At 42.7% G+C, this 18,195-nt stretch overlaps 1 protein-coding gene across 7 annotated transcripts in view; it reads left to right on the top strand.

Annotated features, from left to right (window-relative positions):
- Positions 1-18,195, top strand: part of TENM4 (teneurin transmembrane protein 4) — a 685,723-nt gene that overhangs the window by 448,106 nt on the left and 219,422 nt on the right. The window lies entirely within an intron of this gene.

The following is an 18,195-nucleotide window of genomic DNA, read 5'->3' as shown; positions in this document are numbered from 1 at the left end:
GTCATTATGCTAAGTACCTTTCCATCATTTTCTTATTTGAGCCTTAATAATTTAGTATGTAATTATCGACTATGTTTAATTATTTCCATTAGTTATGAGGAAAATGGGATTCAAAAGGTTATGTAACATGTACAAAGTCACACAGCCAGCACGTGGCAGAGTTAGAATTTGAACCTGTGTGGATCTGATTCCAGAGCCTAAGCTATAACCCCCGCACTTTACTCTCTATCTTATTTTATAGTGAGTTGTCATGTATTCTGAGCTATATTTCAAGGCTATGGAATCTATTCTGTCAAGCCCCTTGGAGATTTTTGAACTATTCACACACCATTTTAATTGTTTCAGCTTTCTCACACATTTACATATCCTAGTAGTTGAGAGAGCTGTTACATTAGGAATTAGTGACAGAGTAGTTTTTTTCCTCCCAAGCTAGGAAAAAAAAAAATTCTTTTTGCTTTTTAAAGCATAATGTTGTCCTCTTGAAACTTTCTAGCCAGGTGGGATAGCCTCTGCAACAGGCCTCATTTCTGCCTGGGCCTCCCAATCTCCTTCCAGGAAACTGTTGCAAAGCACACAGCTTCAGCAGTTGGGAAGGCTCCAGCATGCCCAGGGGATGGTCTGTTTGGAGGGCTGCCGAGGAGGGAGATGGTCCCGGCCCCAGACCCTCTGCTTGTTGAGGCAGTAATGGGATGGGCGGTGATAATGGTGACGGCTTCAGAGAAAGCAGTATTCCCAACACAGGACTCTGTTTTTAGATGGCAGCAACCAATGGGCAAGGAGATATGGGTTTGGTGCTCTTCTGGGAGACGCTTCAGGGATCCCAGCAAGAGAGCTGGAGAGGGGCACAACACACCCTCTAGGTGTCAGGAAGTTGGAAATGAAAGCTTTGGCTATTACTGAGGGTTGCTTTGAATTAAGGGTGATGAAAACAGAGAGCAGAACTTTTTTCTTCCTTCTGGAATGGATGGGTGAGAGTGGGGCCTCATTGGGAGCCAACTGTCTAACAGGTTCAGTGCTTTGACGTGGTTGCCAACTTGAAGGACGTTGATAGCAGAAGTCGGCAAAAAAAAACCCAAAAAAACAAAAAAACTTTACACACATCTTCTAAGCCTTAAAAATGCAGAGCCCTTTGCCTCGGCACTGGAGTGCATAAGTATCTGTCTTGTGTATCTATCTAGTCTAGTGAGCACTTGGGAGACACTGATACCTCCTATATTTTGGGTAAAAGCTTATATAAGAAAAACCATATTAGTTACTATTCAAATTCCATTCCTTCCCCGAAGATATCTCTCATTATTTTTGATCTGTATAAATTTTTTCTCCATTTACATTCTTTACCCTACAATAGTCTAATGTTTCTTTACACCTGCTTAATTTCTTTAATAGAATACTGAGAGGAAGTGGTGTAGATCCAGTTACTTTCCTTACAAATTTTGTTTGCTTTTTTCTAATGTAAAAGTAATACATCATTGGTTCTTTGAGAATAAACTGGAATAAATTCCTATGCAATCCCTGTAGACAAAGTGAATATATCAGTAAAAAAATGGCCCACAGAAGCTAGCAAACTACTTCGACTTTAAATCAATTCCTATGCTAGTAGCCACAATGCACACAAGCAAATAATTCATCAGAAACAAGCTGCAAGCATTCAGCAAAATAATCCATGTGAAAGAATTCAAATATCATGCTCACACATAGACTAAAAGCAAATGCTTCCCTGAATATTAGTACACTATAACAAGAAAAAATTGAATGGTTTATAAAAAAAACGTTTTGGTGAACAGCAGTGCTTTATAACAAGCAGCAAAAATGTACAATATCATAAAGATTTTAATCCTTATCCTCCAAACCTAGAAAAATCATCATTTGCAAAGCCAGGTAAATCAGCATTTCCAAAGCCTTCAAAAGCCCATGTCATTGATGGATTCCAGATGATTCTCCTAATCACTGGCGTTGACCACATTAGAAAGCAAGTTATCTTGATCTGTAAAATACCACCCTGAAGCTCTGTTTACTGTGTTCTTTCTCAAAGTGTAACATTAAAATCAAACCTAGCATTAAAGCTATGCCTCTATGACTTAAAAAAACAACAACAACAACAAAAAAACAAGCCCCCCCCCCAAAAAAAACCTTTTATCATAATTATTCTTGGTGGAAAATAATATGTATCTAAAATTTTTAAAGTTAATGTTTGCAATAAAAAAATAACTGTCCCTTGCCCCAGCGCTCCGCACATCCAAGTCCCACTCTCCAACAGACAAGTCTGATCTCTTCTAGGTGTTTCCACTGCTATTTACCTCCCACATTTCTAAATAACGTGAGTATGCTGTTATTTCTTCTTTTATCAATTTTAGACATTATCTTTTGACTTACTGCAATGGAAGAATTCCCACTCTACCTACACTGTTTCTTTCCCTCTCTCTACAACTCTAACATAATTGTTATAATTATTTTGGTTAAATACATAGTCATTGGTTATATAATTATGATTATATAAAATATGGACCTTTTGGTTTGGTTTCTGGTTTTCTGTTCCTCAGCCAAGTAGCACACTATAACTGTCCTTCCTTTCTTAAACATGCCTGTATTTTTCTCGGAGTTGTTCATCGCCTTTCTTTTATTTCCTTATTCGAAAAATTACAAACAATTCAGTGTGGCTAGAACAGGATCCTTAATATAAGGGGTATGGTGACAGATGAGTCTGTGAGAGAGGCTGGATCTTAAAGCAACTTGACCGACAGGCTAAGGACCACGGAATTTATCTTGAGGGTATCAAGGAGCCACGGAAGGCCTTGAGGCAGGAAAATGACATTCTGGGGCGTTCCTCTGATAGCTATGTGAGAGAACAACATGGAAAAAGTTTTCAAACTGACATGGAAGTGGGATTGAAAGTATGTGCATTCTCACCATCTTTCCAACATAACTAGTGCCATCTTTAGGCAATTCCCACACTTGGATAGGTGTTTGTCAAGCTGCTAACAGATTCCAGATCTCCTACATTTTCCTACTCCACAAATATCAATACATTTTAAGGGAGGATAAAAAATTATCTTTCTGGCTGCCCCCAGTTGGAAATCCCAAGATTCACTTGGAGCTATCCGATCACTAAGTGATCCAGGTTGTGGGTAACAAGAAAACTGTTTCTCCCCACTTCCCCTTCCCTGGCACTTTTTTTTTTTTTTAAGTAAAAATAGCTAAAATGCTGTTGGATAAAATTTGTGCACCACTCATCACCAATAAATTAGAATTTACACCCAAAATGTAGCATTTAAGCTGAAATAACACACAGCTCGGTACTTTTTTTGCTTTTTGTTTGGTTTTGTTGAGAGAGTAAGAAAGAAAGGCTGGAAATTTTCAAAAGAGTCCAGAGTAAGATTTGGAAGGTTACTCAAATAAGAATAGGAACTAGACATTGTATCAGTGGCAATGAGTACGGAATTATTTTAATTTTGCGAAATCACAGCTTTGCCATCTTCATCCGTGCAGGTGAACCATGTGATTAGCATTCGTAAAGAAGAAACCCCGCTGTGATGAGTAATCAAGGGATGTCCAGATTTCTGAGAGTAACTCACCTATTGCCTCTGTAATGTGCAGAGTGATAGAATTTGCTTGTCAAGTTATTTCCGTTTTATTAGTATAGTTATACATGGCTATTTATGCAAAAAGATTTTTTTAAAAAGGTTTCTGCTGCTTTTACTTACAATTGAGAAATTCAGCTCATAAGGAAATCTTCACCAGGCTATGCAGTGGTATACAGCTATCTGTTAGGTCCAAACATTATCATCATCATAATACCTATCACTAATTGAGCTCCTGCTATGTACCAGGCACTGTCCAAGCATCTTCACTAGCATTACTTCCTTTGATCTTCACTGCAGTCTTATAAAATATAATTACTTGTTCTTATTTTGCAGTATAGGAGAGAAAGTGGGACTTGCCTCAAGGCATACTGTTGGTAAGTGACAGAATCAGAATTTAAAACAAAGTTGGTCAATTTAATGTCAGTTAAGATGCTTTAGGCTATAATTAACAGAAAACATCAAGTATTGGGACATATATTGTACCATATCAAAAGAAAGCTCAGAGGTAGGGTGGGTTTCCAGGTTGGCTGCTCCAGTGACCAACAGTATCATCAAGGACCCAGGTTCCCTGCATGTTTCTGCTCTATGGTCCTTAGGCTGGTTCCCCCTTGTAGTTAGTTGTAGGATGGCTGCTAGTAGCAAGACAGTGTTCATGCTACTTCTTGTTAATTTAATAGGCAAGAGAGACCAGCTTCCCATTGCACAGTATTAAAACAAAGAAGAATTGTTTTTAGAAACTTCAGCAAACCTCCCCCTTCAGGTTCACTGGCCAGAATTTTGTCACATGCTCACTCCTGAATTGTTCATTGGCCTAGTACTGGGTTGAGCTCACCCCTAGGTCAGTCAGGCACTTTAAGTGGAGATCAACCCCCCTCCCCTGACCACCCTGTTATTATTCACTGGGGAGAGGGCAGATGGAGGTTGGATGGCAAAGCTCTTTCCTGTATCCAGGACAGGCTACATAATTTGTAGCCTACAATGCAAAAATTTTAAAGAATTTCAAGATGGCAACATCACATCAAACCAAGTGTGGGGCCCTCTGCGTGCGGGGCCCTGTGTGACTACAGTGATCACACAGGCATGAAGCCCGCCCTGACCACCTCATGCTGCTTGCTGCCCGTAGTTTTTAATTATTTATTGCTTCGTCTTCCATTTGACAGCAAAGACAAAACATTTCTTTCTTAAACATTTTTAAGCATGTTTTTCCCCAATAATTCCTTTCTTAAACATTTTTTCCCTTTAGTATCTATTATATGCCAGGCATTGAAATAAATTCTTGGCTGAGCTGATACCGCTGGTCTGAAGAAATAGTGATAAGGATGGCAGCAATGCTGAGGATGCCTTGAGCACCGGCTCCATGCCAGGCGTGTACTCTATGTACTCCCTCCTCCCTCACTTCAATCTGACATCAATCCTGTGATTTTTCTGCCTCCCCACCGAACTCCCCTAGTGCTGCTTGTTTGTATTTTGTTTAGCTTACTCCCTGCCATCTAAAGTTCTGGCCTTTGGAGTTATGGTAGCTGCTGAACTATAATCATAAATTTGACGCATTTGACCAGGATGTCAACACTTGAATTCATTCACTTCTCATCTTTGTGTCACCATGCAAAGGATTCTCTTTTTGATGTTAAAACTTGTCTTTGGATAGACTATTCAGAAATAGTATTTGCTCCTGAGTCAGTCCAATCAGTGTTCTTTTATTATATAGGAATGTAGTCCTCATTTTGCTAGTAACAGTCAAATCAGCTTTTGTTCCAAGCAGAGCACTGTGTGGACTCCAGGTAGACAAAGAGATTTAGAGAAACATATATACACATTGGCCTAGTTGGAGACACTGGGCAAAAACCCCGGAAGAGTTAAGTAACAAGAACTGTCATCATACGATAACATGAGGGCAGGACTTAATTAATTGCCTTTTAAATAGTACAGACCACACTCCCTTTATTTTCTGCCTGCATGCCTGCCTTTGCTCAAGCTGTCCCCATGTATTTTATCCATTTTCTCTATCATTTAATTTTCCCCATCCTTTGAGGCCTCCAAAAATCGCCTCTGAGACCAGGTATAGAAATGTTCTGCAGAGTCCCTTCTACTTGTTCTCATCTGGTAGGGATTTACCGCCTGCTCCTAGGCGCGCGTGCACTCTCAGTCCGCTCCACTCCTCTCCTCTCTCTCCCTCTCTCTCTCTCTTTCTCTGTGTCTCTCAGTTTTGCAAGAGAACATCCCTATCAGCCCCATTACACTCCATATACACCCTGAATACCAACAGTTCCCATACTGTATCCAGTTAGGATTCATTGCCTAATTCCTCCAGTAGACTCGATGTCTTGATGGCAGGATGATATTCGTGCCTCCCCCTTTCTCACTCTGTGCCTGTCACACAGCTTTGTACACAGAATATACTGGTAAGAATTAGTTGACTTGACTCTGTACTCTGTGGGTTTGAGGGCCCTAAGGAAGTGCTCATGATCCTCAGAAAACATCTGAGATCACGCGTGAAGTAGGCAGTGTGTGATCTCAGTCTACTGACAGGCGCAGAACAAGAATTGCCTTGAACTGTCAACCAGACACCAGGCTCTCCAGGACTGACACCTCTCACTTTGCCTTGGCCCCATTGCTGTCATTTTTAGGCCTTCCCCATCAGTCCACTGAGAGAGCAGTTTCTCCCCGGGAGTCTGCCAGCAATGCCTGACTGTGGTGCTTACAGCCCTGCCATGCTGCACAGACAAGGCAAACATGGAGGATCAGAGAAGAAGTGTCTGTAACAATAGTTCTGACCTCCAGTGTGTGTGAAGGGGACAGTCAAACTCTACCTTCATGGAGGCTTTCAACATTTAGAAATATTCCTAAATGCTACATTTGACTTCTAGAAGGGGGGAAACAGATGTATCTATTTGAAGTTTCTTTGGGCACAGTCCACTCGTCATTAGGCTAGGTCGCTGTGACACGGTGATCCCTGTGCGGACCTCAGCTCTAGGGAGCCAAAATATCTGCCGAGTTGCAGTGTCTAGGGATATCCAGATACCACAGACCCAGGCATTTCCCCTCTTTCTCTCTAGGCCTAAGGAATGCCAGGCTATGGATGGGACTCAATACATTAGATACATGCCAGTATTCACAGGAATGGCTGTTCCCAGCTTTGCCGAATCCATTTACCATACAATGTCAATTGGGGAGAGGGGGAGTGGGGAGAGGTAGAAAGAACCTGTGCTTATAGAGTCAAGCTAGTCTTAGGTTTGAATCCACCACTTACTGGGTGACCTTAGGTGGATCCCTTCACTTCTCCAAGTGTCAGTTTCCTCATTTGTGAGGATGGTAGTGACAAAACTTCACATGCTGTACCACAGATTAGATAGCATATATTTAAATTCAGAACCAGGCACAGTGCCTGGCACACAGGAGGCTCGGCGTATGCTAATGAGGAAAGAGGCCATCACAAAGATGCCTCTCTGATTGATCCAGCACAAGAAGGTTCGTGAGTAACAGCCACAGCCTCGAGCATGTTTGTCTCCATTTGGAACTACTCTGCCTGATTTGCATGGGCAGTTAAGAGAATGGAAACATAAAAAGATTTTTTTGTAATATCTTGTTTGATGACTTCCTTTCTGGGGTGATGCCTAACATGTATCAGATGGCTGCTTTCACCTAATTTCAGTCATTAGATTAGGGAGGGATGAGGTAGTTGGTCCTTGGGGAGAAAAAAGAAATCAATGTGAGTAAGTGTGATTAGTAACAGTGTTCATGAGTAATGCAGCGGGAGGATGAGAATTTGAACAAGACGCCAAATTGTGGAGCTGTGACCCAGGGGATGGCTCTTCCTTACCTCCAGGCACAGAGCTGCAGCTGCTCTCATTTCCATACTGGTCATGGTTCGCCACCTGGAAGTGGATGTTTTCTTATTATCTAATATCCACAGATCGTTACAGGACATTTTGTTACGAGGTAGAAATGGTCATTCTTTATAGTAGTGCTGCATTCTTTGTAATTAGAGAGGATGTTTGTGATCATTTGCTTAAACATTGGTGACTTCAGAGCGTATGCACCTACCACGTGGCAAGCATTGGACTGGGTGCAAAGGACATGGAGGTGAAGAAGTTACCCCGAGGGGCTCACAATCGGTTGGGGGGGGGCATGTGCAGGCACACACATTAGTATAATGGGTGTGCAAGTACAAGTATCTTATGATGTCAGGTTCATGGGGCCAAAAGAGGGCATGGCCAGGTCTATGTGAAGAATGTGGAAGGGCTTTGTTGTGTTACAATCTCTGAGTTGATTGAGGAGGAGGGCTACAAAAAGATCTCTAGGCTGAGTAAGCAGTGGGAGTGCGTTAGACAGGACTCCCAGCTGTAAAGAATGGAAACCCAACCCTAATTGATTTTTCTTAGAAAAGAAAATCTGGGGAGTGATATAACTGAAAAGTCTAGGAGGTCCTTTTACTATTAATGCCGTTAGATCCAGGCATTCAAATAATGTCTTCATGAATCCTTTTCTCTGTCTCTTGACCTTATTTCTCTTTGTCGTAGCCTCATTCTCACACAGGCGTTTCTATCTGGTGACAAAAGGACCCCTTCTTATATGTTTAGTGCTACTAGCTCAGTAAACCCAGCACCAGCAAAACCCTGGGATTGGCCCTCACCAACTTGATGAGGGCCACATGTCCCTACCTGAATCAGACACACTGGCCAGAAGAATAGGGTGTTCTTATTGTCCACCCTGAAGCCAGTTCCATACAAATTTGTAGGCTGACAGTAGGGATCCCCAAAACAAAGAGAATTCCTATTATCAGAAGAAATGCCAGGCAAACACAAGCCACAGAGGTACACTAAAGAGAAGGCAAAGGCATAGTGAAAGGAAACAGCCTTGAGCAAGAGGAATCCTGCATATCTTCTAGAAATGAAGGCCAAATGGACAGACAGCATTTGCCTCATTTTTCCTCCCATCACTAAGCTCTTTGTGGTACAGTCACTAGCAGAGCTAGTCTCAGACAGTACCTCATATTCAATCCCAATTGTGGTTTCTGGGCCATTAAAGATCATAGAAATATAGGTGTGCTGTGAGTAACTGCTGTTATTGTAAAAAGTCCAGCTGAAAAATGTGCTGTCATCCTATAGTAAGGCTGCGCTCGCAGCCTTTGGGACCTCCACTTACTAAGCATGGGACTTGGCATGCCATGTGCTGGCCACTTTGCATGACCTGCCCAGGAAGTAGAGTGGAAGGGTTAAGAAAACAGACTCTGGATCCAGACTGCCTAGGTTTGGATCCTGTCTCCATCATACAAGTCTGTCCTTGGGCAAGTTACATAATATCTTTTTCATGTTTCCCCATCTGTAAAACAGGAATAAGAATAGTAACTACCTCATAAAGTTATTATGATGATGGGTTAACATGTATATTTAGACTATGGCTGGGACATAGTATACACTATATATGTGTTAGCTACTATTATTTTACTTATCATTAATGTTATTATCATTCGACTTTACAACAGCCCTGCAAGATATGTCCAATTGTCTTCCTTGCATAGGTTGGAAAGTTGAGCCTTAGAGTTAAGTGGCCTATCCAAGATCAAACAGCTAGATTTAGATCCAAGTCTTTCTGACTCCTTCTTTTCCCACCATTTAGTGCCTTTCTGCTTAATATAAAGCATTCATCTATTTATTCATTCATTTACTCATGCATTTAGTAAACACAGGGCATACTTCATGTTGCAGTGGGCCAGGTGCTAGAGATCCAATCACTGAATTATCTTGGTCCTATCAGAAATTTTGATGATCAGCTTTACATGTGTTTGATTAAAAACTGGGAAAACAATTAACGATTAGTTAATGAATATAGCTCATGTGTGAAACAAAATATTTTTCAAACATAGAGTAATTAGGAGGGAATTATTAACAGGATTCTAGGAATGCAGAATTTAAAAACAATTGATAAATAGTTGCTGAGCAAATGATTCAGGTCTAACACTCTCCATTTACACAGGAAGGGACTGAGAGCCACAGAGGTGGGCTGACTGGACCATGTGCCAGTTAGATCATGGCAGGGCTGGAACTAAGACCCAGACCTACCACCCTGCCACCTTAGAATAATGGGCAGGATGCAAGTAGCCAAATCAGACTCACCTGGGTACCTAGGTGCCGAGTGGGTACCTGGGTTCCTGGGTGGGCACCTTCCCTCTTCCCAAGTCATTCAGGAGAGTTCGATTTCTCACTTTTATTCATCTCGATAGTCTGGAAATCTGGGAAGCCACAGTAAGTAACATAGAGCCAGCCCATTGCAAATGTTCAACAGATGTTGGCTGGAAATGGTGATAAAGTCCTTCTAAATATCCTGAAGTATTACCATGATTTCTGAGTTGCCGAAAGGAATCCCAAAACATGAGAAGTCAAAAGGAGAAAGAAAGGGGAAATAATTACCTTTGAGAATCTGCTGTCTGCCGTGCGTGAAGTGTGATGGGTTCTGCAGAAGGAGCAGGCAGGACAGAGATCCCAGGCTGGAATTCTAGCTCTGCTTCTGTGATCTTGGACTCCCAATGGCTGCCCCACTTACTAGTCATGTTATTCTGGACAAGTCTCCTAACTTTTCAGAGCCTCAGTTATCTCAAAGCTGGAAAGGGAATAGTAATACATGCTTCACAGTATTGCTGTTAAGGTAAAATAAGACCACGCATGAAAAGAACTTAGTACAGTCCCTGACACATAGTAATCACTCAATAAACAATAGACATGAGGCTTGTAGGTATAGTCAATAAACATTTGTATTAGACTTACTTGTTCTAGGCACTGGGAATACAAAACTCATAGTCTAATGGGAAACTCACTGTTCTCTCATTTAATTTCAGTCTGTGAGTAGGTAACATTATTTCCATTTTATAGATATTCTCGGAAAGGTTAAGCAACCCGTCTGGGTCACACAGCTAGTGAGTGGTAGAGCTAGGATCTGATGGCAGCCGAACTCTGAAGCACTTGTCTTCTCCAAGACACTAAGGAAGTTTGGCTTTTCTACTTTATTTCTTCTAGAAAACAAAGGAAGCATCCAGGCAGATGTTTACTTCTTCCATTTTCTTATTTAAACAGAAAAAAAGAAAATATAATGTGGCATTCAGGTGTGGGTAGAATTCTTAGGGAACGTACCTCCAAATGCAGATTTGCTTCAGATTCATCACAGCTAGTCTGGAGATTTTACACATACACCCCTTCAGCAGTATCAGTGAGACTCTGTGTTGCATCCTGTATCATCAAGAGACATTTTCTTTAGGAGGCCCTGGACTGTATAAATTAGGCACAACAGTGATCGCTATGCTTATGAATATAACTGATTAAGGTTCTGTGCTGGCTGCATTATTTGTTTCGCAAACCCGAGCTGGGCTGATTGGATTTCGCTCTCTTTTTTTTTTAACATAAGTAGATTCTGAAATTGGAAAAATAAAATATTCCACAGCTGAGAGAAAAGAATTAAGTTGGGGAATGAGCCCAGGTGGCACCCACAGACAATACAGTTTTTGCGTCAAAATAAAGTTAGTGCCTTCTGTGGTGTTGCTGCAGGAACTTGCGCTGTAAGCTGCACATGATGCCATGGCAAGAAAAGGGGCAGGAGCTGGGAGTCGGTCATCTTGGGAGGGCGTTGACCAGGAGCATAGCAGTTAAGAAGGCATCGTCAAGTTCGATGATGATAATAATAATACCACTTATAGAGCACCTACTATATGCTAGGTAAATGGTAAGGTAAAGGGCGGAGAGTGTATCATTGCCGTTAAGAGCATGGGAGTTGAAGTTAACTTGAATTCCAGTCTTGGCGCTGAATGGAGCTTGAGCAAATTCTCTGAGCCTCAGCTTCCTTGTCTAGAAAATAGACATAATAATAGCTAGCATTTAGTGAGTATTTACTATGTGCTGTGCACGCTCTTAGCACTTTACATGAATCTTCCCAACCACTCTACGATGACTGTCTCTATATTTGAAGTCAGGAAAGTGAGGCACAAGAAGGGCTAAGTAATTTGTGCAAGGCCGCCCAGCTAGGAAGTGATAGAGCCAAGATTCAAACCCAGCCTCTCTGCCTCTAGAGCCCACACTCCTAATATGCTGTGTTGTGTTCCTCTCACACCTGCCTCAGAGGACTCTTGGGAAGATGAGATGGGAAAAAAAGTGCATTAAGATGCTTAGCTGAGTACTAGCAGCCCAGTAAACCTTCAATACTTGAAGGCCATTATTAGTACTATTTCTGTGGCCTGAGGGATTGAGCTGGACACTTTGCAGAGGACTTCAGGAGGACAAATGCCTTTTATCTGTTTCTAGTATGACTTGATTTATGGACATTGATGGATGGAATACCTGCCTACGATCTCCTGAGCTTGTATCAAAAGGAAAACCCACATGTGGTCATGTCATAAATGATGAAAAGCATCTCTCTGATCTGAATAATGAGTTGGATGCTTTCTGTCTTTTCCCCTAAGTGGGGCCTTTTATGGCCTGGGGAGAAAGGTAAGGATCACTTGAGCAGGGGCCTCCATGCTGTCTTGTGACTTGCTGGGGTTGGATGGATGCTCTTCAGTCAGGGAGAAGGTGTCTGCATGCAATGCCTTCTGTAGATACTGGGGAGGGCACTGGGCTCCACTTATAGGCTCTTCTGCCTAGACAAGCCACTTAGCCTTATAGAGCCTCAGTTTACTCATGTGTGAAAGAAGGATAATAACACTGACTTCTTAGAGTTGTTATGGGTGTGTTATCAGACATTAAAACTTTTTGTGGTCCCCAAAACTATTGATATGATTGTTGTTCTGTCATAAAAATACAGAGAGATTTTTGCAATTAATAAAGTGCTGAATATACCTGCTTAGCTTAAGTACTTCAGAATTTATTTTTTTCTTCTTCTGCCTCTAGGAGGCATCAGGAGTAGAAAGAGCAGAGAGATCTGTGTTGGGGTCTTGGCTTTTATCATTTCCTAGTGGTGTGACCCTGAGCAGGTTTCTTGTTTTATATTTTTGTTTTAGAATCGATGTTTTAAAATAGATAAATTCTTATATTTAATAAAGTTTCCCCAATTGCTAGGGCTTGAGATAATTCATTGTTGAAAAAAATTGAAAAATTTCATTAAAAAAGACTCTGTTAGGTTTATGAGGTTATTTTCTTTTCTGTAAAATGGGGATATTAAGCCCTACCTTCCAGTGTTGCTCTGAGGATGAAATAAGGAGACCTTCATAAGAGCTCTGCTCATGGTCACGTGTCAATAGATACTAATTCTCTTGTCCCTGACAACCTCCTGGTTCCCAGACCTAAAGACTCTGCATGGATAAGGGCTCAGTTTAATTTCATTAGACAAGCATTTATGGAGAGCTTAATAGCCTTTATAAGGGAAGACAGCTGAAGGTACAGGGAAGACCAAGCACTGGATGAAAAGACAGATATGATTTCTGCCCTACAGCCTTAAGGGAATGCAATTAGATATAATTCTAAGGAGTTATGAGAATGAATTAATAGTTAACCTCAACTGAATTCTGTCTATTTGTCCAGTCACTATGTTAAGGATTCTGCATGCACTGTCTTGCTGAATTCCTGAAACGACGTCAAGAAGTAGATGGTGTCATTTCCCCCATTTTACAGATGAAGAAATCAAGACTTTCAGAGTTAAACACTCATCCAAGGCCATAAAACTAGTAAGTGAGGGAGCCTAGTTTCAAACTCAGTTCTGACTGACTCAGTACTTGCCTTCCTGGCCACTGTGTTGTTTAAATGAGGCTCATGCCATGAAACTGGAGTCAAGAAAAGATCGGTAGCATAGTCAATACGTAAGTGTGGGAGGTGTGATTTGAACCCAAGGCACCCTGAGCCTGAGCCTGAGCCATGGCACTTAACCACCGTGCATAATGCTCTGTGGGTTCTAGCCACCTGTCGCTTTCATCCAAGGATGTCAGTGTCTCTTTAAAGGGAAAGAAATTTCTCCAGAATTACTAATGAATATAAAATGGAGGGAGGAACACGATGGGTAAAAATTCACCTCTCTGTTTGCTGGTATTCAGCCTCCTGCAGGGCCCATGCAATGGTGGAAAGATGGATAGAGCTAGGAAGATGATCTGATAAACTGTCTGACCTTCAGGGCTGGCGTCTGTTTCAACAAAGGAGACTGTTCCCCGTGGGAGCCTTGAGATTCACTGTCTTGATTTCCTTCTCATGGCATCTTCAACTGTTGATTAAAAAAAAAAAATAGAGTTTATGCTCAACTCAGTGACCAGCTGTCTAACCTGCAGTTTGGAGAACATCAGGTCAGGTTTAAAGAGAAAGTTCAGGATGCCCAGACTCTCCAAATTATTCCATGCCCCTCAAGAATCAGTGGCAGCACTTGGGTGAAAGCCTGCCACTCCAGAGAGTGGAGTCATCTGCTTCTGGCCTCAACGCCTGTGATGTATTAAGATGTCTGTCCCTGGAGTGTACAGGCTGGTGGAAGAGACAGATATGCAAGCAAATGATAATTCAGAGTGAGACATGGGGGCCAGAAAACCCCAGAAGATGGGACTCTAATCAAAACAAAGGGTGGTGGTTAGAGAAGGTTTCCTGGGGAAGGTAACTTCTAATCTGAGTTAACCAGGTAAAGGTGTAAACAAAACCATCCATACAGAAGAAAACCAACATATGCTAAGCCATGGTCATGAGATAAGCAATGAGCAGTTTCATAAGAGGTTTGTAATTAGCCCGTTAATCTTGGCACCTTTTTAAAGAGAGGAGTGGAGAGCTGTGGGTGCTGCACACATTGAGGGGCTTTATCCTGTGAACAATGGGGAGCCACTGAAGGCTTTATAGCAGGGGAGTGACATGATCGTTTTCTTTTAGGAAGCTCACTCCAGCTGATGGATGGCAAATGAGGGGCAGAGGAGTGACCCTGTGGGCTGGAACATTAATGCTGGCTATGACCTTGACCTAGGTGTCCATGGATGAGGGCCTGAGCAAAGGTAGTGAAAGTGAGTGTGGCGAGGATCCCACAGAGATTTAGAAGGTGAAAGCTAGAGTACTTGGTGTGATCATCAAGTTGTTGAATCTGAAAAAAAGGGAGGAGGCAATGGTGATTCCCAGAGGTCTGGTTTGATTGACTAGGTGCGTGGTTCTAGCAGCAGCTGCTGATGTGATCAGGAGCACAGGAAAGGGAGAAGAATTGGGAGCTGGGAAGCTTTAAGGTTAGCTCTGTATATATTTTGTTAAAGTGGCAGAAGCTTGAAGTTCAAGGAAGAGGTTGAGGCTAGCTACTTAAGCCTCTGCTTCACTGACAAGGAGCTCACTGTTTTGGGAAGCAGTCTGTTTTGTAGAGCTTGGCAGGAAGAAAAGTTCCTGAAACTGAACTTCTGGTTGCTCCAAGTAACTTCCTGGCCTTGGTCCTGATTCTTCCTCCTGAAGCCCCATGGAGTAGATTCACCCCTTCTTCCACCCCTTAGCTGTTTGAAGGTAGCAGTAGTGTTCTGCCCATCATCTTCTTTCCAAGAAATTCCCCAAGAGAAATAAGAAAAGCCACAAGGAATCAGACTGTCAAAGCCTGGAAGAAACCCCAGGAGATCATCCGTAAAATGAAGGAACCTCATTTTTCAGATGGACAAATTGAAGCACAGAGAGAGGAAGAGACCTTTGCAAAGTCACAGAGTGAGTTAAGAGCAAAGCTAGGAGTAGTTCTTCAGTCTAGGATTCTCTACTACCCCACATAATTGGCTGCTTAATTTCCTAGGTATGGATTGTGTGGCATAAGTGACAAGACTTGGAGAGCTAATCGTAAGGCATTTAGTCTGTTTCAGCTGGGCTCCTAGACACATGCTCTCTTTTAAGCCCTTCCCTAACTCTTCTCCTTTTATACGCTAACGGCATCAATCTTTTGCCTACTTCCATAGGAACACAGTTTCTAAATCCTTCACATTCCAAGGAAGCTAGGGGGAGCATTAACTAGCTTCAGAGATCTCAAAGGAAGATCACCTTCTACTATACTGGGATGACCCACAATCCAGGTGTCCCTCCTCTAGACCTATTCCAGCTAATCAGTGCAACATGACCATTGCCTCCCTTATTCTTAGTTCTTTACCTCCTGAATGCAGCCTACTGCATTTTCATGAGCTTCTAATCTGCTCCAGCATGCCTGTTGAGCTGAACTCCCCCCTGACACACACACACACACACACACACACACACACACACACACACACACACACACACCCCACCCCCCTTATCTGTCAATTATGTTTCCTTGTTGATCTGGGACTGACCTAACAGTTTATGGGTCAGACCACTTTTGAAAAGGGTAAGGAGGTGACAGTGGAAGGAAGGAAAACTCACTTGACAATCAGCTTTTACAGGACAAGTTCTGCCCTGAGGTGGATGGAGCTTTAAGTCAGGGAAAGCCATGTGCCTGGAAAAGATCACCCCTGTGGCTGCATCCAGCCTTTTTCAAGCAATCTGTTGAGATTTTTATAAGCAGGGACTTTGTGTGACCCGTCTCTGTGTCTCCAGTATCAAGCACGAGGCATATAGAGAGTGACTCTTGTGAAACGAATAAAAGCAGAAAAGCGGAGGAGAAAGGGAGGAAAGATCCACCACACGTCTCTTATTCATTTCATCTTTCTGTCTTCTTTGGTGCCCAGTTGCACAGCACAACCCAATACACAACTTGCTATGCACATCTTTTGCAAGCAGATGTTCATTAACAAATATTAACGGTTCATCTACAAAGAATGATATGGTCTTGATTTTTAAATTGGAGAAGACTCCCACCACCTCATCCTTCTGTTTGTAAGTTGGGGACTCTGGGTCTCAGATAGGTTAAGTGCCTTGCCCGAGGTCACACAGCAATTAATGGCTGATAGGAAAAGGCACAAGAATGAAGTTTAGGTGAATATATGTTGGAAGATGGCTCTTCTAAGTTCAAATGGTAGCCTGGCCACATTGTTCATACTCCACGCTTGGTACGTTTTGATGCTCTTGGCTTAGTTTGTCTGTAAATTATCATGATTCCGGGAATAGAGAGCAATGTTGATTACCCCTCTCTGTCGGAGACTCTGGCACTCTGCGCTTCCCTTCACTGTCCGGGTCACGGCAGCGGGGTGACCCTCACCCACACTCCCACCCTAGGAGAGCATTCATTGCTGGATGAAGAATCCCATTTGCATTTTAATGAAGGCTGGCGATTCAGGTTCACTCTTGCGACTACTCTGGCACTTGGCTTTAAAAGGCTGGAAGTTGGGGTGAGCCCTCTGAACACCATTAAAACTTCTCCTCTGGCTCCAGGCTCCCAGGCCTGCCTTTCAGGTTCTTAAAGCTAGGCTCCAGCCTTGTCAACCTCTGCTCCAAGTCCACAGGTCTCCATACTATCCTGCTACCTTGAGGGGCCCATATCCCTACCTGAGGGCCTTCGTTCGTGCCAGCCCCCTGCCTAGAATGCCTTCTCCCTCCCCCTCCCCCCTTTATACACCTCCATCCTATTTCTACTTGCTTCCCCAGACCACTCTGTCTGTAAACTGGAGTAACCTCGAGGGACTCAGCTACTGCCTGAAGCAGGGCTGCAGAGAATGAGAACAGGAGGTCACTCAACCTTTCTCTCCTTCACTCCCTTTCAGTGCCCTGCTATACTGTTTAGCCAAACCTATGCGGGTGGGAGGAAGCGAGGGAGCCTACTGTGACAGAGAAGGGCAGGAAGTGTTCTGAAACTGGGGATGGGGTAGGGGAGGCAAACAGAATAAAATCTGCTAACGACTGGGTGCCCCTGAGAGTCACAGGGTCCCATGCACTGCATGTGGCTGGCTTTCTGGCTCCCCTACGGCCAAATGCCAAATGTGCTTCCCAGTCATTGTGACAGAAACCGACCCCTTCCACTTTTCCAGATACCCCTATTTGAAAACCAATGCACCATACAATGAAGCTTTTGCATTAGTTGAAGACATTGCCCCCTTATTACTATTTCTTAAATATAAATATAAAACACTTTGGTAGTCTGAGTATTCACCTAAAGTTCTGCCCTGACTAAATGAATGAGAAAGCAAAAGCAACCATGTAGTGACGATAAGGTGCTTTTTTATTCCCTGTCAAGACTAGAAGCATAGCCTCAGGAAACTCCACAGTCTACTGTCCCTCCCACTCCACGAGTCCATCTGGGGTTTCAGGCCAAGTAGCATTTAGAATACCTGCATGCTGGCCTTGACATAGAACGACTAGCAAGCACAGCAGTAAAAGCGAACAGAAAGCATTTGTTCGGGGAAAGAATCACTGAGAAGAGAAAACACTCCCAAAAATTCAGCCCCCAGCCTCATGCTCAGACCAGTTGTTTCATTTTGGACTTTACTGTTCTTATTCATTGTGGATTGAAGTAATAATAATCATAATGATGGTTATCTCTAACTCTTGAACAGGACTCTCTAGTTTGCAAGGTGCTTTGATATATATTTGACAAATGAAGAACTAAAACTCAGAGAGATTCAATCAATTGTCCGAGATTATACAGCTTGAAGGAGGCAGAACTGAGACTGGAAGTCAGGCCATCAGATTCCAGCTGCCGACTGGTGACAAAGAGTTTTCTGGCCTCTCTAAATTGGTCGCGTAGGCCAAGGTTCATTAGCTAAGCTCTGAGCACTGCTATGTCACCATCCCAAGTCAGTGGTAGT

The sequence above is a fragment of the Pteropus medius genome, unplaced genomic scaffold, assembly GCF_902729225.1.
Source record: "Pteropus medius unplaced genomic scaffold, Ma_sr-lr_union100, whole genome shotgun sequence".
Classification (NCBI taxonomy): Eukaryota; Metazoa; Chordata; class Mammalia; order Chiroptera; family Pteropodidae; genus Pteropus; species Pteropus medius.
Note: the sequence above shows the minus strand (reverse complement) of the source record. Positions and strands in the feature narration are given on the sequence as shown.